Here is a 22391-nt window from a genome sequence, read left to right on the forward strand (position 1 = left end):
GGGCAAGTGACTTGAACTTTAGGGGTAAAAAAATCTGTCCTACTTGTCCAGAGGCCAAGTGGCTAAAAAAGTTAATGTCAAGCCCTGCGTTCAGATTCAATGTCTAGTTTGTGTTCAAGTTTAGACTCAAGCTTAGGTCAAAACCTGTACTACTAGAGAAGTACAAAAGACATTCCCTACCAAGATGAATAAAGGGTCTGAAACAGAAGACCAACTACTCCAAAAGACCCATCATCACATAATGAGATTCTAACTCTGGAATTTACCCGCCATCTGAACCATATAGACATTATGAATGAAACCACTGTATCAGAGCCGATTCAGGAAGCATTTTCAAAGGAATTTGAAATTTAAGAAGCACAGAACACAGAATTTCTGTTAATTGGATCTTCCTTCTCCATAATCTTAGAGGGAGAGCATGATGCACATCTTAAGACTAGAGGTAACAGTACCAGTTAGGTCAACCTTTAGTTGAAGGGAATATAGGCTGCATAAGGCCTTCATAATGCCAGTCATCATTCACAAGAGCATAGGGGTTAGGGAGGGTCATGGGGAAAGGGTCCAAATTATAGATATCAGAAGACCCAAGAGATGTTAAGAATGTTACTCTACCTAATGGTAGTGAGGGAAAAAACCTGCACACTCCTCATAATAGTATTTTTAGAACGTTAATTGGTGTGTTAACCCTAAAGAATCTGTAAAAAAAAAAGAATAATAATGTACATCTCATTTAGAAAAAAGCACTAAAACACAGGACCGGACCATGACGCACAAGACCATGATACAAGGTAACAGACAATGTGCTTTGTTTCAAGAAATGTTAACTTTGCTATTATTCTTCATTTTTGTTTGATTCCACTCTTGCACACAATGAGGAAACCACCGGCTCATTCATTCCACAAACATGGAAAATAAGTCGGTAACTGTTAAAGAACATGACATATCAAAGCTCAGTCGGCTTTAAAACCAGCATCTGAAGAGATATTAACTGGGTCTCCTGGGGGCATTTGGGAACCGTTGGTAAAACTGTGGTAAATATTGGCTACATAGCATTGCACTACATGTTCACAACAAAATGCTAATGGAGAGATTGTGTTATTATCCCCACAAAGTATGTTTGATGGGTTGCGTTTGTTGCTTAAAGGTTTAAGAGCATGCTATAAATGCATAGTTATGTGGTGGCATTCGGACTATATTCTTGACCTGATACGTACCCTGCATGGCATGATGCTGGTTTTGTTTGCATGATGTTGAAAGGTATATGAGTTGTGTTATGACTCGCTCTATGTCAAATCCAGTAGCTCCATGTGTGCGGGGAAAGAGCCCGGTCAAAGATAGTAGTTCACAATAGGGAATATGATGCCATTTGCTGAGCAGACAGAATGTCACTTGACATTTCGGCTACAGTAGCCTACACTGATACACACAGTACCAGTCAAAGGTTTGGACACACCTACTCATTCAAGGGTTTTTCTTTATTTTTACTATTTTCTACATTGTAGACTAATAGTGAAGACATCAAAACTATGAAATAACACATAAGGAAACGATTCAAAATATATTTTAGATTCTTCAAAGTAGCCACCCTTTGCCTTGATGACAGCTTTGCACACTCTTGGAATTCTCTCAACCAGCTTCATAAGTTAGTCACCTGGAATGCATTTAAATTAACAGGTGTGCCTTGTTGAAAGTTAATTTGTGGAATTTCTTTCCTTCTTAATGCGTTTGAGCCAATTAGTTGTGTTGTGACAATGTAGGGGTGGTATACAGAAAATAGTCCTATTTGGTAAAAAAAAACAAGTCCATATTATGGCAAGAACAGCTCAAATACGCAAAGAGAAACGACAGTCCATTATTACTTTAAGACATTAAGGTCAGTCAATCCGGAAAATGTCAAGAACTTTGAAAGTTTCTTCAAGTGCAGTCGCAAAATCATCAAGCGCTATGATAAAACTGGCTCTCATGAGGACCGCCACAGGAAAGAAAGACCCAGAGTAACCTCTGCTGCAGAGGATAAGTTCATTAGAGTTACCAGCCTCAGAAAATGCAGCCCAAATAAATACTTTACAGAGTTCAAGACAGATCTCAACATCAACTGTTCAGAGGAGACTGTGTGAATCCGGCCTTCATTGAATTGCTGCAAATAAACCACTACTAAAGGACACCAATAAGAACATGAGATTTGCTTGGGCCAAGAAACACGAGCAATGGACATTAAGAGATTTTTGGTTCCAATCGCTGTGTCTTTGTGACATGGAGAGTAGGTGAACGGATGATCTCTGTATGTGTGGTTCCCACCGTGAAGCATGGAGGAGGAGGTGTGCTGGTGCTTTGCTGGTGACACTATCTGTGATTTATTTAGAATTCAAATGCACTTAGTGGGACTATCGTTTGTTTTTCAACAGGACAATGACCCAACACACCTCCAGGCTGTTTAAGGGCTATTTGACCAAGAAGGAGAGTGATGGAGTGCTGCATCAGATGACTTGGCTTCCACAATCACCCAACCTCACCCCAATTGAGATGGTTTGGGATGAGTTGGACCGCAGAGTGAAGGAAAAGCAGCCAACAAGTGCTCAGCATATGTCGGAACTCCTTCAAGACTGTTGGAAAAGCATTCCTCATGAAGCTGGTTGAGAGAATGCCAAGAGTGTGCAAAGCTGTTATCAAGGCAAAGGTTGGCTACTTTGAAGAATCTCAAATATAAAATACATTTTGTTTTGTTTGACACTTTATTGGTTACTACATGATTCCATATGTGTTATTTCAAAGTTTTTACGTCTTCACTATTATCCTACAATGTAGAAAATAGTAAAAATAAAGAACAACCCTTGAATGAGTAGGTTTGTCCAAACTTTTGACTGGTACTGTATATTTGGTTAATCGACAGGCAATTATGTAACAAACAATAGGGCTCTGACCAAAAGTAGTGCAACATATATGGAATAGGGTGCCATAAATAGAGAATAGTCTGTTCAGAAGTAGTGCACTAAATAGAGGACACTGGTCTAAGTAGTGCACTAAATAGGGCATAGGGTGCCATTTGGAACTATCGTTGTTAATAGGATTCATAGAATAATAATGCTAAAATATTATCAGAAGTTATCCTGCAAGCCCACTGATAGTACAGGCCAACTGAGGACAATCGAAAGGCTGCTATAACGCCGTGTCAAACTAACAAACTCGAAGTTTCAATAGCCTGAATACAGAACCGTGGCAGATCAGAAACGATTGGACATTAAATGTACGTAATCCAGTGGCTATCAGGCATCCACTGCAGGTGTGCTTTGGTGCTTTCAATATGGCTACAGCCAGGTTAATTTACATTAGGTCGAACTCGTGTCACAAAGTATCCTAATGCATTTCTATTCGATGTAGGTGTTGCAAGTCTACTCATACCGTCAGGTCAGCTGCTGATTTCTTCACCAGTTCGCAAATTGACTTCAATTTTCACACCGCAACGTTTCAAAAGCTGTCGTTTGACCTGAAATACCCCCAGTTAGAACGGGAGAATACATGATAGCGGATAATTTAGATACATTGCATGTCCTGAAATTATATCTACGGCAACGCTGGACGGACAATTTAATTCAGAGGCACTATGATAAGTGTTTGCGATACATGTTTATCAGATCGACGTGTCGTTACACTGTAACCATTCGATCGAAATGTTGTTACATTGTAACTACCCACAGTGTTATAGAGGTGTATTCATAATTCGCTTTCCTCAATGAAATAAAAACGCATTACAGCACTTTATAGCCTATTTAGGTGGGTGGGTATAATTTGGGGAACGTTCCAACAGGAATCTGTTCCCAAAACTGCGTAAATAACAAGGATGTCAACAAACAATGCATACAGCGTAGCATGATCAATTCACCTAGCTAACTAGCTGCCGAATAGGCATCAACTCACCACGTAGCTTATTCGTAATGTTTGTCCATAGGCTACCAGTGTGAGGACAGACATTTTTCAGAATAAACGTGGTGAGTGGAAAAACTCAACAAATTTGCTCACTCCCTACCTGGTATCTTACTCTGCCGCTATACAACGTTGTATGCGTTGTTTACGAAGTTTTTGGAACAGATTCCTGTTGGAACGTTCCCCAAATTATACCCACCCTATTTGGGTTTATAGAATTATAGTCCAAAATAATCTTAAAGTTACATTGGCTACTTCAAAATATGACTGATATGCTTTCAGTATGCTAGGCCACCTGCACAGCGCACTATACATTTATTTTGCCTACTTAGACAATAGCCTGCGTGACAAAATTGTATTCAAATTTGGGGCAGACTATCCAGATGTTCCGGGCAGCGCTTGTGAATTAAACAAAACCCTAGTCTGTGTCTGAAGACAGACGAGCAACAAACAGTACCCCATATATAAATACTCGTTGACTGGCTAATGACATGCAGCACTTGTAGCCTAATTCTGATGCAAACTGTAGCCTACACAGCGGATGTTCGAAAAGCACACATTCATCTTCCGATTCTGCCCCAAAATGATTTCACATCCGGCCACATTATCAAACCTTTATATCGGACCGCCATTAGCCTGAACAACAAACACCAACTCAAGAGAGCTTATAAAAAACAATTTGACTAAGTCAACAATAGTCAGGCAAAGTGAGTTTCTTATTGAGAGACGAATGAACAGTCTAGCGACTTATTGAATGTCTGTCTACAAACGGACGTTTTTCGACAGCATTTTTTCCCCCTGCACCGAAATATCGATGTTTCAAAAATGAACATAAAAATGGGGCAACATACCTCATACGCAGGTCGGCAAACAGAAATGTTATTTTCCAACACTCCACTGGTGCATTCCTCTCCAACTGAGTTCGCGCGGGTGTAGTCGGTTTTCTTCTACCTGCGAGCGGGACGAGCGGGGTCAAACGGATGCAACGCGTGCCCTGGAATGACCTGACGAAGCGAGTATGCGAGAAAGTCTGGGTTGACAAACTTCAACATGGACCCGGGAAAACGTACTGTAGCTACTGACAACTGCAGTGCTCGGATTAATCGCTATGGGGAATCAGAGAGCTGTTGTTTGAATCCCTGTCAGCCAGGAACCAAACCAAGCCTCGCCCCTACTAGTCTACATCTCTGTGTCTGCTGCAAAAATTAACATAAAAACGTTTTCTTCTGATGATGTAGTGTAGTCTAAATTGAAAATATGCACGTTCATACAGTTATAGCTTTAACAATATTGACTTCACTTACTCCAAAAATAATATTATTGTGTCTGTGTCTGACTATGTGTGTGTGTGTGTATGTTTTATTTCATAGCATCAGTATGCTCCTGTCCTCAACTACGTACATGGCTCCACCACTGAATAAACAGTAGTAGGTTTAATGTCATTGATCCAATTTCTCTCTCTTGGACCTTGACCTGGTTGGAAGAATCAGTTAACCTTTGTGTGTGCGTGTGCATGTGTATGTGTTTGAATCTCATAGCATCAATGTGCTCCTCTCCTCAAATTGTAGGCTGCTACGTACATGGCTAGACCACTGAATAAACAGTAGCAGGTTTAATGTCATTGATCCAATTTCTCTCTCTTGGACCTTGACCTGGTTGGAAGAATCCCCCCAACTGTGAGGGGAATTAGAGGTAGAATCTATCATGGGCTACGTCCCAAATGGCAACCTATTTTGACCAGAACCCTGGTCAAAAGTAGTGCAATACATTGGGAATATGATGCCATTTGGGATGGGCCATGGTGCTATAAAGAAACAATTGCAGAAAATCATGGCTACTCTACCAACATAAACAACTTGCACTCAGCTGCCATCGCCAAGTTAAATCCATTTTCCCTTTTCGGCTTCTTATAACGTGTTGCAACAGCACTAAACACCCCCTATCTATTCATAGTAGGGGTGTATTTCAAACACAAGACTGGGCTTAGGCTATGATAAAGTTATATCTACTTTATTACCACAAGTGTAGGCTTAGGCTGTGATAAAAGCTATATTATCAACCAATCGCATGAGTAGGCTTAGGCTGTAATAAAAGTGGTATCTACAGTAATCTACCTGGTTTAGTGCTAGGTCTTTCTTTAATGTCCGATATGTCCCAACCGTGCCATGATGTTTTACTTGGGGCCACTCCAAGTGTGTTGTAGTGCATCCAGCTATACTGATCAGTCCCGGTCAAGTATCTGTGGCATAGTACTGTCTGTCTCTCAGGCAGGCAATATTTCAGACACCAGTCAGTGGGGTTATAAGCTAAAACAGGTGCCCCTCCATTCATAATGACATCATCGGTGTTAACATGTCTCATTGATGTCAGGTTGTTGGTCGTTTTTGGTGCTGTTGTAACTGCCGTCGTTAAGAGGATGTTTTGGACACTTGTGTAAAATGTATGTGTGCCTGTGAATTTTTTCTTCTCAGAGAACAATTATTATATTATTTGATTATATTATATTTTAATGTATGCCTCATTAGGTTGGCAGGTGGCCAAGTGGTTAGAACGTTGGACTAGTAACTAAAAGATTGCAAGATCGATTCCCCGAGCCGACAAGGGAAAAATCTCTCACCCACTGTTCCTAGGCCGTCATTGAAAATAAGAATTTGTTCTTATTAACTGACTTGCCTAGTTAAATATATGTACAAATTTAAATTAAATACAAGTGGTTATCAAATCATTACATTGACGCTGCTTAGCATTTGGCCATCAATCTTTCTGCTCTCAGTGGCATATATGTTTCGAAATGCTCTCACTCACTCATTTATAACACGCCTACTGTACAGCTACCCCGGCTACCTTCTCTAAGGACCTGAGCCAAGCACTAGGGAATACAGTAGTCTGCTCTCTAGCTCTATCTGCTGTGTTATGCATCAGTGACTTTGAGCATCAAAGATTCATGTCTTTGAACAGAATCTACATTCCTATATGTTTCTGAAAGGAAGTGCTCACCATTAATGTGCCTGAACTGAATGAACTTCATAATCCATTCCTCTCAGGAATTTCAATAGGGAGATGGTCACAAGGAGGGAGAGTAAATTAAGTGGTGTTTTATGGTGCGGGAAACTGGGAACATTGGAGAGAGCTCCCAAACAATCCCAAAGTTGTTTTGCTTTGGCCTGAGGAAAAGCATGCAGGCTCTCTTGAACTTCCTATTATGACATCCTTCAGTATTGGATAAATTCTTAGTCGACAGAAATAGTAACATTTAATTGTATTTATTTAATTTAAACTTAATTAAACCAGAAAAGACAGTTGAGGTTGGAAACCTCCTTTCTCATATCCCACTTCTTTGTTAACTGCTAAAATAACTGGTCCTATAGAATTACAAAGCACCCCATATTTTTAGCAGTATACTGTTGGTTCTTGACCTCCGTAAAAACATAAACAAATAGTGGTTTGCCTGCTGTGTATATTGTGGTGCTGAAGCCTCTCCAGCCATGCTAAGGAGGGCTACAGTAGCAGTTGTGCCCAGATTGCAGTGTGGACCCAGCAGACCTAGGTTCAAATATTATTTGAAATCAGACATGTGGGAGGATACAGCAGCAGAGAGAGAGAGGGAGGATCAGACTAAAGGAGAGACACAGGGAGAGAGCAGCAGGCCAAACCACAGAAGGTCAAACCACATAACCTCTCACATCCACACAGAGAAAAAAGCCATTGGACAGCAACTGCATGCATCTATTCTGTCTGTCTGTGTCTGTCTGTCTGATGTTGGATACTGCAGTCAGTAGCCTATACCAATACATTTAATGACCTAATGACAGCTGTTGATATATTTTACTAGGGTAATAATGTCTTTATATGTCTCTATATGGCTTACTACCATGGTGACTTGAATGTTCCATCTCGTCTTTTTTTGGAACCAAGCTTGAGTGGTAGAGAGGTCTAAGTTTCCCCCTTTTTGTTACTTTACACTGAAAAAAATTCTGAATAATATTGGAAATGTGATCCAACTCCTGTACTGTATGGGTCATGGTCAAAAGTAATGCCCTATATAGGGAATAGGGTGCCATTGGGATTGGCTTTAGTGGATAAACCAAGAAGACCTACGATTGCAATCCAACTTGGACTTAGGTAACCTCTCTCATTCATAGAATGCTAGACGCTGCCCAGAACCATGCAGTTTATCAGGTGTGATGGAGTGCTGTTTTGTGAACTGATAAACTTCCCTCATTTATTCAGGTCACCACACAAAGAAATGCTGGTTTAAAAATAACACTGCGCTGGGTAAATAATGGACAGAACACACTTAAGGTTATTTTTAGTTGGGTTATTGAGCTATGATCCACCAGTTCGGATCAGAAGACTGGAGGCGTGGCTTAGTAGAGGTGTAGCTTTCAGATATTATTTTTGACCACCCGTGAGAGTAAATATCATTCCGGTAAATATGTTGTGTTTTATTGTCAACACATCTTAAATGCGCACTGACACTTTGGTAGCAAAATTTTAATTTCTGGTGTAGAAACAGAACATGATGAACAGGATTGACATTTACTCTCACGGGTGACCAAAAATACCTATCTGAAAGCCACGCCCCGATAGGCTTCGCCTCCTGAAAATAACCTATGTACTGTATTAAATTAAAAAAGACCCATCTGCTGTGTTAACCCAGCATGAAAGTAAATAAAAACCCAACTGATGGTTAAATTAACCCATGTTTGGGTAATCTAAAGGCATGGCCTATTGAAGGCATGGCTTTCAGATAGTTATTTTTGGCCACCCATGAAAGTAAGTCTTCATTATGCTAGCAGATACCCATAGACTTTCAGTCATTAAGCTAACGCTAGTTAGCATTGGCTCGCGAAACTACATCTAACTTCCTTTATAATGGACACAGAGACATAAAAACGAGTTCATCTAACTCTGGGGAGGTAGATAAAGGGCCCTTTAAGTTTGTACACTGCAAATTTAAAATTTCCTTCAATATTTGTGGACATTACATATTTTAATATGATACACTATATATACAAAAGTATGTAGACACCACTTCAAATTAGTGGATTCGGCTATTTCATGCTGACAGGTGTATAAAATTGAGCACACAGCCATGCAATCTCCATAGACAAACATTGGCAGTAGAATGGTCTTACTGAAGAGCTCAGTGACTTTCAATGTGGCACTGTCATAAGATGCCACCTTTCCAACAAGTCAGTTCATAACATTTCTGCCCTGCTGGAGCTGCCCCGCACAACTGTAAGTGCTGTTATTGTTAAGTGGAAACTTCTAGGAATGACAACGGCTCAGCCGTGAAGTGGTAGGCCACACAAGCTCACAGAATGGGACAGCCGAGTGCTAGCACCTGCAAAACACCAGTCTCAACGTCAACAGTGAAGAGGCGACTCCGGTGTTTTGCGGGTACTATTTAATGAAGCTGCGAGTTGAGGACTTGTGAGATGTCTGTTTCTCAAACTAGACACTCTAATTTACTTGTCCTCTTGCGCAGTTGTGCACCAGGGCCTCCCACTCCTCTTTCTATTCTGGTTAGAGCCAGTTCTGTGAAGGGAGTAGTACACAGCGTTGTAAGTGATTTTCAGTCTTCTGGCAATTTCTCGCATGGAATAACCTTCATTTCTCAGAACAAGAATAGACTGATGAGTTTCAGAAGAAAGTTATTTGTTTCTGGTTATTTTGAGCCTGTAATCGAACCCACAAATGCTGATGCTCCAGATTCTCCAGATACTCAACTAGTCTAAAGAAGGTCAGTTGTATTGCTTCTTTAATCAACGCAAGAGTTTTCAGCTGTACTAACATAATTGCAAAAGGGTTTTCTAATGATCAATTAGCCTTTTAAAATTATAAACTTGGATTAGCTAACACAATGTGCCATTGGAACACAGGAGTGATAGTTGCTGATAATGGGCCTCTGTACACCTATGTAGATATTCCACAAAAAATCTGCCGTTTCTAGCTACAATAGTCATTTACAACATTAACAATGTCGACACTGTATTTCTGATAAATTTGATGTTATTTTAATGGACAAAAAAAAGAGCTAAAACAAGGACATTTCTATGTGACTGCAAACTTTTGAACAGTAGTGTATATATACAGTGCGTTCAGAAAGTATTCAGACCCCTTGACTTTTTCCACATTTTGTTATGTTACAGCCTTATTCTAAAATTTATTAAAAAACATGTCTCATCAATCTACACACAACACCCCATAATCACAAAGCAAAAACAGGTTTTTAGAATTTTTTGCTAATTTATCAAATATATATATATTTTAAATATTACATTTACATAAGTATTCAGACCCTTTACTCAGTACTTTGTTGAAGCGCCTTTGGCAAAGATTACAGCATCGAGTCTTCTTGGGTATGACACTACAAGCTTGGCACACCTGTATTTGAGTAGTTTCTCCCATTCTTCTCTGCATATCCTCTCAAACTCTGTCAGGTTGGATGGGGAGCGTTGCTACACATCTATTTTCAGGTCTCTCCAGAGATGTTCGATCTGGTTCAAGTCCGGGCTCTGGCTGGGCCACTCAAGGACATTCAGAGACTTGTCCAGAAGCCACTCCTTCGTTTTCTTGGCTATGTGCTTAGGGTCGTTGTCCTGTTGGAAAGAGAACCTTCGCCCCAGTCTGGAGAAGGTTTTCATCAAGGATCTTTCTGTACTTTGCTCCGTTCATCTTTGCCTCGATCTTACAAGTCTCCCAGTCCCTGCCGCTGAAAAACATCCCCACAGCATGATGCTGCCACCACCATGCTTCACCGTAAGAATTGTGTCAGGTTTCCTTCAGACGTGAGCCTTGGCACTCAGGTCAAAGAGTTCAATCTTGGTTTCATCAGACCAGAGAATCTTGTTTCTCATGGTCTGAGAGTCCTTTTGGTGCCTTTTGGCAAATTCCAAGCGGGCTGTCATGTGCTTTTTACTGAGGAGTGGCTTCTGTCTGGCCACTCTACCATAAAGGCCTGATTGGTGGAGTGATGCAGAGGTGGTTGTCCTTCTGTAAGGTTCTCCCATCTCCACAGAGGAACTCTAGAGCTCTGTCAGAGTGATCATCGAGATCTTGGTCACCTCCCTGACCAAGGCCCTTCACCCCTGATTTCTCAGTTTGGCCAGTCATCCAGCTCTAGGAAGACTCTTGGTCGTTCCAAACTTCTTCCATTTAAGAATGATGGAGGCCACTGTGTTCTTGGGGACCTTGAATGCTGCAGACATTTTTTGGTACCCTTCCCCAGATCTGTGCATCGACACCATCCTGTCTCTGAGCTTTACGGTCAATTCCTGCAACCTCATGGCTTGGTTTTTGCTCTGACTTGCATTGTCAACTGTGGGACTTTGTATAGACTGGTGTGTGCTTTTTCAAATCATGTCTAATCAATTGAATTTACCATAGGATGCACCTGAGCTCAATTTCGAATCTCATATCAAAGGGTCTGAATAATGATGTAAATAAGGTATTTTACTTTTTTAGGGTGAATACATTTGCAAACATTTCTAAATACCTGTTCTCACGTTGTCATTATGGTTGTATTGTGTGTAGATTGCTGAGGATTATTATTTATTTAATCAATTTTCCAATAAAGCTGTAACGTAACAAAATGTGGAAAAAGTCAAGGGGTCTGAATACTTTCCGAAGGCACTGTATATATATGTACTGAACAAAAATATAAACGCAACATATAAACGTAAAGTGTTGGTCCCGTGTTTCATGAGCTGAAATAAAAAATCCCAGACATATTCCATGTGCACAAAAAGCTTAATTCTCTCAAAATCAGTGTCAGTGCTCAACCTTAACATGTGTTGACAATACAACAGAACAGATTAACCGGAATGACATTTACCCTCACAGGTGGTCGAAAATAACTATCTGAAAGCCACGCTCCTACTAAGCCACACCTCCAGTCTTCAGATCTGACCTGGTGGATCATAACTCAATATGCCAGTGTCAACAACCAAATTTAGAGAAAACAATGTCCCAACAGGCTGGGTCAAAATAACCAAACGTGTGTTCTGTTCAATATTTACCAATAATATGCCCCTGAGTATTGTCCATAGAAATACAATGACTAAAATGGAAGCATTACTAGTATGTCCTGGCATTTGTACACTCAATATGGCTGCTGGTCCACCCATAACAGAACATTTACTTGAAAGGGAAGCTACGTTCCAATGTCCAAACATTGCTTTATTCTGTGGGATGCTAGTATGGATATTGGAACAGAGCCGGAATGCTGTTCTAGTACTTCTATTTCTATGGTGTTGTTGTCTGCCTGAGGAGGAAGAGGCATGGAGGGATACAGGTAATCAGTCCAGGGTCTTAGAGCTTGTTAATTAAACTCGTACCCCAGATGGCTCACTTCTGTTACTCCCTCATTGTTCTATTGTTTCCCCTCTGTCCGATTTAGATATGTACCAGGATCTCTGGGACACATGGTATCCAACTCTTGTGAGCTGATCCAAGTGCAATGTATGAGTTCCGGCACTGTACTTGCCAAACCGGGGCGCAAACCCTCGGCAACAACAACACTTGTACTCCCGAATACCTTGCCAAAACCATGATCTTGGTTGGCCAAGGGTGACACTTTGTCAGATCTGCTACACTAGCACAATTCCCGACAGTCATTCACTCCATTTTGCCTTTGCACTTGTTGTCAATACGGCTGATTCCAGTACTAACTTAACTTCATAGTCTTCTTGGATGTCCTGGTCTCACATCTTCATATTAATGTTTTATTACCCATCAAGACAAGTACTAAATGGGAAATTCACAAGTAGCAGTAGTTGAATCTTTGAGGCCCTGGGGTCCTTCATTACACACAGAGTGTCTACGAATCTAGACTCCCCACCCTTTCACCTCTTCACCAACGTCGGTCTGCCTAACACAATGTGACAAGTATGAGTTTGAGAGAGAAAGTAGAAGAAACATAAATTCTGCCTGCTGACAAAAACACCATCTCTCTACCCTGGAGACCCCTGACTCCGGTCTAGAAGAGCTTTCCTCTTTGTGTGTGTGTGTGTGTGTGTGTGTGTGTGTGTGTGTGTGTGTGTGTGTGTGTGTGTGTGTGTGTGTGTGTGTGTGTGTGTGTGTGTGTGTGTGTGTGTGTGTGTGTGTGTGTGTGTGCAGATTTCAGTCAAAGTGCCATGCAGTAATGTGAAATACAAATAGGCTAATGTGCTGGGGTAGGTGACCTTGTGAACTCTGCCTCTGCCTGATCCACAGTCCCCCTATGAATTAAGGATGGGTGCTGCAGCAGCGGAGTACACACACACACACACACACACACACACACACACACACACACACACACACACACACACACACACACACACACACACACACACACACACACACACACACACACACACACACAGAGTGCCCTCTCCCTCTGGTGACCACATCCTTGTCCTGGGAGCTGTTACCCACCGTTAAAATCAACATGGAGGCTTCTAGACCAATTCACACACACACACACACACACACACACACACACACACACACACACACACACACACACACACACACACACACACACACACACACACACACACACACACACACACACACACACACACACACACACAAACACACACACACACACACACACACACACACACACACACACACACACACACACACACACACACACACACACACACACACACACAATCAATAATGTACGGAGGCATTTTACAGTTCACTGTAAAGGGGAATGTAGATTAACTTGGGTGACCCTACAGGTAAATGGCATCATTACTATAAATAATATAATGTCTGCACTTAAAAATGCTATTGCTCACAGTACCATGCCACAAGTACTATATCATGTCTACTACACTGTAATTACATTGCATGTGCGTATGTAACTACCATATAAATACATCGTTATACAATATTGGAGTACTGTAGTTTTGATATGATTTAAGACTATAAGCAGAGGACACACCCAGTCTTTAGGGCCAACAGAGCTTTGTTTTCAGCCCGGGTCAAGGCTTCTACAAACACACACGCACACACACACCCACTCCAAGTGGAGTTCTGTTCTGATAAGTGGTCACACTGTGAAGGAACTCAGAACACACAGGGCTGGCCGGTTGAAGATGAAGAACCAGATCCAGTTTAGCTCTAGATGTCAAAGTCTTCCTCTTTTTCCACTCTGCTCTCCAGACCAAATCCCAATAGCTGGCCAGAGAGTTTCAACACACAAGCAGTCAATTCAGCATTTCACACCGCCTGCTACACTGTCACTAAGGACCCAGGAAGGGATCCTGGTTTTCGACCACCATATTCAAGAAGTGATTAATAGGACGCTGCTGGTGGTCATGTGTGCGTGTGTGTGTGTCTGTGCTTGTGTGTGTGTGTGTGTGTGTGTGTGTGTGTGTGTGTGTGTGTGTGTGTGTGTGTGTGTGTGTGTGTGTGTGTGTGTGTGTGTGTGTGTGTGTGTGTGTGTGTGTGTGTGTTGCTGGCATTTGCTTACAATGGTGAGATGTACTGTAGGAGGGACACTTTATAGCAGAGTTCTACGGCAATGTCTTGTCCTCAAAGCTTGTATTGAGGATGTGAAGGCAGTTGTGAAACATTTGGTCCTGAAAGATTATTGGTAATTTCAACTGTATTACTTAATTGGTGGGGGGCTTTCCAAGGCTTGAAATCCAGCCAAATTATGTAACACGCAACCATCTACTCCCATCTAGTGCTGATATACAAGTACTGCGTCTTCAGTACAACGTGCCTGTGGAATATATTCACAAATATTTGATTCTGTATAACGCAAAACAACAATTTTTCTATAACAATTTCTAGAACGGAATACAACGTATCTATGTCAAGTTCTGGAATTCCTACTGGGCCACTACTAACATAATCATTTAGATTTGACCTAACTGATGTCTTGAATGAAGTCGAATTCTTCCAGCTTGAGCTACATTACAGTAACAGCTGCATTTCCTGCTTTCCTGCAATTCCATCATTTAGATAACCTGTACTGTCCTCAGTGACTATATTAGTCTCATTTCATGGATACACCATTTCATCACTAGAGGGAGTGCTGGTATTTCATATGGATCCATCATCATCACAATATATCATTCCAACATGATGACCATGATGATTCTGTTATAATGCTATAGCTACCGTTTACAGGAACTGTCTGTCTGGTATTATCTGTTCTGTGTTATTGTTCTTCACTCTGCCCTGAGTTTGACCTCAGTAGTACCTTCCAGCTGTGTGTGTGTGTGTGTGTGTGTGTGTGTGTGTGTGTGTGTGTGTGTGTGTGTGTGTGTGTGTGTGTGTGTGTGTGTGTGTGTGTGTGTGTGTGTGTGTGTGTGTGTGTGTGTGTGCGTGTGTGTGTACTCACAGATGGATTGAACTGTCTCAGGAAGCTTCATGAACATAAATTCAACACTGTCTGCTGTCACAGATAAGAAATCATAGACCTAAAGCACACACACACAAACACACACACACACACACACACACACACACACACACACACACACACACACACACACACACACACACACACACACACACACACACACACACACACACACACACACACACACACACACACACACACACACACACACACACACACACACACACACACTATGGTTGCTGAACATACAAAGTCATCCATCTTCAATGAGAGGTGTTGTTCTCATCAAAAAACGTTTGAACAATATCATCAACTAAAGTCAGTGTCGGGTATGAGGGAACCTCCCTATAGGGACCAATAGAAAATATAGAAAAAACATTCCTGAATGAATGGGGATGGCTGACGGATGGATGAATGTGTACGTCTAGATGATGAGAATGAAAGATAAATGATACCTGTTTGGAGGGAATATTCCCAGTCAATGCTTTAGCTTTTCTGATGAACTTCATGTTTTGGTCATTTATTGCAGTCCTAATCTCATGGGTTCTTCAGAGGGCGGGTAAGACGTGTGTGTGTGTGTGCGTGCATATATTGCATTCACTGAGAATGCACGTAGGTCCTAGGATATTCACCTGACCTACTCTCTACAAGACACTGACCCAGTAGGTCTTTCTGCTGACTCCTTACCATACTGTACTCTAACTATGTGTCTATGTTTTCATTTTCTCACAGAGAGAAACCAGCAAGACTCCCATTAACGTCTTACCATTAGACAGCGCTGCCATCCGTCCATCTGTCAACTGAGGCGTGAAATGGGGAAGATAACTTTGGTGTGGTTCCCAGGAGGGGTAAGTCTGTCCAGTCGTGCTGCACCATTCCAATCACCAACATAATTACAAAAGGTCTATTTGAAGGGAGAAGATTTCCCTCAGACAGCAGTGGTTTTGATCGAGGTCTTCTGGTGCAGGTTTCCCCCCCACATGTTGTAAAATATGAGTTTGAACACTTATCAGTCACTGTCAGCTCATCTGTTTTTTCTTCTTACTACAGCATATATTTATAAGATCACATCTTTTTTGATCCCTCTCAGAGTGTGAAGTCAGCAAGCTAGCTCTAATGTCTTTCATATTTCAGCTTGATGGGCATCTATGGCACACACACACACACACACACACACACACACACACACACACACACACACACACACACACACACACACACACACACACACACACACACACACACACACACACACACACACACACACACAGCAACAGAACACTCCCATTCACAGCCTTCTTCTTGATTATTGCACTGAGCCAGTTCCTGCAGATACAGCAACGATGCTGAGGGTTATTTGACACCTGGGGAGATGCTCTCAGTTTAGACCCACCTCCTCCCTCTATAGACCGACTCTCTTCCCTGGTATATGGTTCATTCTGGGCCTTATCTATCCTAACTCTGGACCTCTAACCGCTGAATGATTTACCTTATCTTGTTTGCATTAATGTGTTTATCCAAGCTTACTGTTGTAAGACCATTATGGAACGTGGAAGTAAAACTCCTTTTCCTGTGTCTGTGTCTCTGAGGTGTACAGCGTAGTGTATAGAGGTGCCGCACAGTGTGCAGGTTGGTTAAATGATGAAGATAAAGGCACAAGAATGAATGACAGGCATGCATCGTCTACCCCTCCTCCCCCACCTCCCTCACCCCTACCTCTCTATTCCTTGTGGCGATGTTGATTGATCTTCTGAGGCACACACTTTTCTCAGGTTATCAGCTGATCAGGTTGAATCGAGGGGCTTGGCATGTTATTAATATGTTTACATCAGATACACTGCTCACGCACACACACACATTATCAATGTGTTTGCGTCAGACACACTGTTCAGGATCAATGCCCACTCTGTCATGATGGAGCTCTGAGGGCTCTTATTCTACTCCATTGGAAATACTTCCCCCCCTTACTAGCTCTGACTTAGTTGATAGATACTTTATTAAGGAAAACATTTACTTAATATGACTGTGATATGTGGTTGTCCCACTAGCTATCTTAAGATGACTGCACTAACTGTAAATCGCTCTGGATTAGAGCGTCTGCTATATGACTAAAATGTAAATGTAAATTGGTCGATGGAGAGGCCAGGACCTAATGGCTAGAGGCTGCCAAAGACTCTGCACTCCAGATGAGTAATTATTGAGCTCAGATGAGAGGATAAACTGGTGGCTCATCCTGGCTTAGTGAGTGTAGTGGATACTGTAGTGGCTTAGTGAGTGTAATGGATACTGTAGTGGAGGCATGCTATAATGATAACTGTCTGCTCTGACTACCGTAGGAGAACAAGATATACTAAGAGGGTTTTTGTTAAGGAAAGCTTGTATGTGCCAGAGATATCTTGCCCCCCACACACACACACACACACACACACACTTTAAGAACCACAGCAATGCAATGGGTCCCCTGTTGGATATTTGGATCAATATAGACGATATACACACAAACACACACACACACACTCTGGGTTGAAATATCACCTTAGTCTGCTCATCTGCATCCCCCAGCGTGTAATGAACCTGCACTGGTCCTGCTGCTGTGGTGTGTGTGTGACAGAGAGTCTAACTGAGTGTCAGGGCTGTGTGAATAAAGCCACTCTGGTAATTGTCTGGTTCAGTTGTGAATGGGAAAGATATAGAGCAGTGAGTTGATATGGTGTCAAAGAGAGGAGTTCCCCCACTTCTCGCTCTCTCCCTTTTCTCTCTCTTTCCCTCTATCGCTCTCCCTCCATCGCTCTCCCTGCTCTCTCTCTCTCCCTTCATCGCTCTTCCTCCTCACTCTCTATCGCTTTCCCTTTTATCCCTCTCTCCCCAGCAGGCCTCTCCCTCCATCGCTCTCTCTTTTCTCTGCCTGTCTGCAGAGGAGTCGAGAGACAATATCTATGTGAAGAAGAATGTACATTCAGCCCCCGGTGCTGCAGATAACATATTTTTCCACTGAATGAAGCAGGGTAGGGAGAGGTGGGGGAGGAGGAGAGGGGGAACCTTAACAAGATAACGAAACACGCTCCAATCTTTCAACCGGACTTCATAATAACGCCATAAGCTTCTTTGGGGGGCGTGTGATGCTGTTACTAAGTAGGATTCCCAGGTTACCCCCCTCTGCTGCAGGGTTAACCCAAACTGAGAATAATATATTACTTTCTGCCCTGCCCTGCAGTTGTTGAGTACACTATACTGTCTAATTCTCTTTGGGGCAATGGCTTGTTGCCTGGAAGAAGTGTCTTGGTTCTGTAATTGAGTCAATAACTTATGCTGGTTAGACATGGATGGGCAAAGTTACTGAGGCATGAAATCAGTCTGGGCATCTCAAAATGGCCACCTTGGCAGAAAGATGAATGGCTTTTCTGATTCTAAAAAAGTTGGATAATGTGATTTTCTCATTTGACTTGTGATGGCTATACTATATGTAAAAGAATGAAAGCAGATTTATTTAGAACATTTCTGAGGTACACTTAGAAAAAAGGGTTCTAAAAGGGTTATTTGGCTTTCCCCTTAGGATAACTATTTTTGGTTCCAGGTAGAACCCTTTTACGTTCTAGATAGCACCTTTTTTCTATGTAAGCTAACTGCCATTTCATACACAGTATGAAGTTTAACCGTTCCTTTGCAAAGTTTTCTGACAAAAACTTAGGAAGTACAGGTTTTCAGACGTATTCCTCCGTGTATCCTTTGGTCCATGGGTGTCCACAGAGGTCGGTGTTGGATAACCCTGCCCGTAAAAGAGTTTAAGCAGTTATTGTCAACAGCCTAACCTATTTTTGAATTGATGCGTTACATACTTTTACAGCCTTTGACTTGCCGCGGATTGAATAAACAGTTCGTAAGAGCCGAGCAGCCGTTGTACGCTGTGTCTGGCTGCTGATGCAAGGCATCAGGGAAAGGCGATGAGCGTGCGATTTACAGTCATCTATATAAACGCCCGCGCCCCTAAATATTTATGTCTTAACCGTGTCAACTGAACGACCGCTTAAATCATTAAATTGGAGTTTCCTGTCTACCACGTACAGACTGACTCCAGACAACCTTGTGCACCTGCCCCTGACTCGCAGGAACTGCTGTCTCGCGCTCAACATCAGCAAACCGTCGATAGGTCGGTGCTCGCGCCAGAAATCATAAGCACCAGTTACCTCGTGCTCTAGACTGTGGCTGAACCGTAGGAAGGGTCGTGCTTTCAGGCAAAGGTGAGACCGGAGGTGAACAACGCGCCAACTGACAAAAACAGCCTATTACCCGGAGAATAAATGATACTAGGATGACCGCTGTGGCGGAGTGCTGCCGGTAAGTTATTTAAAACGATGTCAAATGTGCCTCTAGCCTGTGGTCAACGTTCTATAGACTACTATGTTTCTACCATAAATAGCCTTTGTGGACTTAGCACCCCCCCCAGCAAAGTGTCGTTAGAAGGTGAATTAAACAATTCTCTGAAGTTATTTACTGAGGTTATACTGTTTAACAGCGTGTCAGCTGTGAAGATGATGTCTAAATATGCCCGTCGTGGAGAAGTGTGAAGGTGGGTGCTCAGCCTGTCGTGTCCGTCCACACCCGTTGAAGGAAACTGTAGACTGAAGTAGGTCACAGTATGCTCTTGGGAGGCTTTCTTTGATATACCTGATGATATCTGACTTCGATAGTTGCTGTGTCTGGAATAGGCGAATAGCCTATGCCTGGCTTGAGTCGAAGTAGGCTAGTCTGACATTTCTGTTGTTCTTGTTGTTGACATCACATGCAGTTGCTTAGTGTTGTCTGCAGTATGGACATTTTTGTTATGATACAGTGTGTTTTGTTGATGATGATGATGATGAGTAGACACAAAGTCTCTTCCAGTTCCTCAGCAGTGGCCAACTGTATAGTTACAGTCATAAATGAAAGAGTAATGATATAGTAATACCATGTAATAACATTGAATGTCTGGCTGACAGCTTCACTTCCTTCCCTTTTTACATGATTCCTGAGCTTTGGAAATCTCTATTGCAAATGTTCTATCTCTATTTGATCTGAGGAGCTTGTTAGATGTTAATCAATCAATCAATCAAATGTATTTATAAAGCCTTTCTTACATCAGCTGATGTCACAAAGTGCTGTACAGAAACCCAGCCTCAAACTGCATCCATGTTATATAATACGACATGAATAAATGGATGTCAGAAAGATGAAAAAATATATAATTTTTGAGGTACTCTTCTAGGTGCTTATCATCAAAGTGTAACTGCCTGTATAAAGGATGCAACCGTGTTAGAAACACAGACATAGAACCCATGTGCGGCATAATCAAAACAGAACATGTGAGATCTCTGACCTGACACAATTCAGAGAGATGTAAAGGCACCTTTGCAACAAGCATCTCTCCCTCTCACCCCCCTCCCTCTTTCTTTCTCTCACCCTCACTCTCTCTCCCTCTCACCCCCCTCTCTCCCTCTTTTTCTCAGTCTCTGTTGCTCTCCCTGTCTCTCTCTCACCCCCCCTCTCTCCCTCTTTTTCTCAGTCTCTGTTGCTCTCCCTGTCTCTCTCTCACCCCCCCTCTCTCCCTCTTTTTCTCAGTCTCTGTTGCTCTCCCTGTCTCTCTCTCACCCCCCCTCTCTCCCTCTTTTTCTCAGTCTCTGTTGCTCTCCCTGTCTCTCTCTCACCCCCCCTCTCTCTCTCTTTTTCTCAGTCTCTGTTGCTCTCCCTGTCTCTCTCTCACTCTCCCTCTCTCTTTCTTTCACCTCTCTCTCTTTCTTTCTCTCATTTCCCCCTCATTTCTCATCCCCCTGCCTGCCTGCCGGGTAAAAACTTCATTTGAGGCAGCAGCATTACTGTACCTGTATCAGACAGCCAGGCAGTCTCTTCCCTCTCTCCCTCTACTCTCGTCCTCTCTTCCTCCTGCAGGCTAGGCATGGCTTGGCGCTAGCTGCTCTCCTTTTCAAAGCTCATTTCCAATGCCTTTCATGCCTGCTGCTGAAACCCTTTGATGTTTCTCTTACTGAAGCGGCACTGACCACACTCTGCAATATGTTAATGCTCTGATTGATTTAGGAATATTTTAATTAACACGCTAAAATGTTAGGATATCTTTCTCAACTGCAGTGTTCTCAGAGTATTGTGTTCTGTGGAGTACAACAGAATTAAAGTTCTAAACTTTGGGCTCAAAGAATGATGTGAAATTCCATTCAAGGAGCTCCATGGTGGAATTCTTATTAGAATTCTTGTGTGGTATCATCCAACTTAGTTCTGCGAGCCAAGCAGATTGCAAACCTTGGCAGGTTGGTAATGAAGATATTGTTTATCTGTGATAATGATTAAGACTTGAGCCATGCAATATTAATGAGATGAAGAAATATATCAAAGGAGTAAACCTTGTAGATGAAATAGACTGGAGTCCTCCCTAACATGAATAATGTTGTTCATTTTATTAGCAGTTCAATGACGGCTTGCTTTTTTTATTCATTACTTTTATGTGTAACCTTGTACCTAAATCAAAGCTCTGTAATATTTACATTCCTCTTCATTATTTATTATTTACATTATTCAAATATATTCACACTGCATTTTTTATATTAGAGGTAGGGTGCATTTTTCAGACATGACTATATAAAAAAATTACGGGAAGAAAAATGTGACACAAATGTGATACAAATGATAAGAGAGTTATATATTGGTTATAATCTACTACAATACGCATTTTGTCATGTGATAACCAGGAGCAGTCAGTAGGTGGCAAAGTGCTCTCAGGGATAAAAACTGATCCATCAAAAGTTTATGTTTTTCTTCATGACACTTTGTTAAAGGCACCTTTCATTTGTTACTCTGCTGCTCTCTCTCTCTCGGTCTTGGTTTCTCTTTCTCTCTCCTCTCTCTCTCTCTTTTTGTCTCTCGGTCTCTGTCTCTCTTTCTCTCTCTCCCCCCTCTCCCCCCCCCCCTCTCTCTCTCTCCTCTCTCTCTCTCTCCTCTCTCTCTCTCTTTTTGTCTCTGTCTCTCTTTCTCTCTCCCCCCTCTCTCTCTCTCCCCCCTCTCTCTCTCTCTCTTTCTCTCTCTCTCTCTCTCTCTCTCTCTCTCTCTCTCT

General features: G+C 42.1%; 2 protein-coding genes across 6 annotated transcripts in view; one reads left to right on the top strand and one right to left on the bottom strand.

Moving 5' to 3' along the window:
• Positions 1-5204, bottom strand: part of LOC139554929 (thyroid hormone receptor beta-like) — a 156856-nt gene extending 151652 nt beyond the window's left edge. The window contains exon 1 of one of the 5 annotated variants that reach the window (XM_071368222.1): positions 4773-5204. The gene's annotated coding sequence lies outside the window, so the exon portion shown is untranslated. The remainder of the gene's footprint in view (positions 1-4772) is intronic. The other 4 variants (XM_071368220.1, XM_071368224.1, XM_071368223.1 and 1 more) reach the window with 4 other exon arrangements.
• A 14064-nt stretch (positions 5205-19268) lies between these two features.
• The window catches only part of LOC139554931 (retinoic acid receptor beta-like), a 238434-nt gene continuing 235311 nt past the window's right edge, over positions 19269-22391 (top strand). The window contains exon 1 of the mRNA XM_071368228.1: positions 19269-19630. The gene's annotated coding sequence lies outside the window, so the exon portion shown is untranslated. The remainder of the gene's footprint in view (positions 19631-22391) is intronic.

This window comes from Salvelinus alpinus, chromosome 26 (genome assembly GCF_045679555.1).
Source record: "Salvelinus alpinus chromosome 26, SLU_Salpinus.1, whole genome shotgun sequence".
In the NCBI taxonomy this organism is placed as follows: Eukaryota; Metazoa; Chordata; class Actinopteri; order Salmoniformes; family Salmonidae; genus Salvelinus; species Salvelinus alpinus.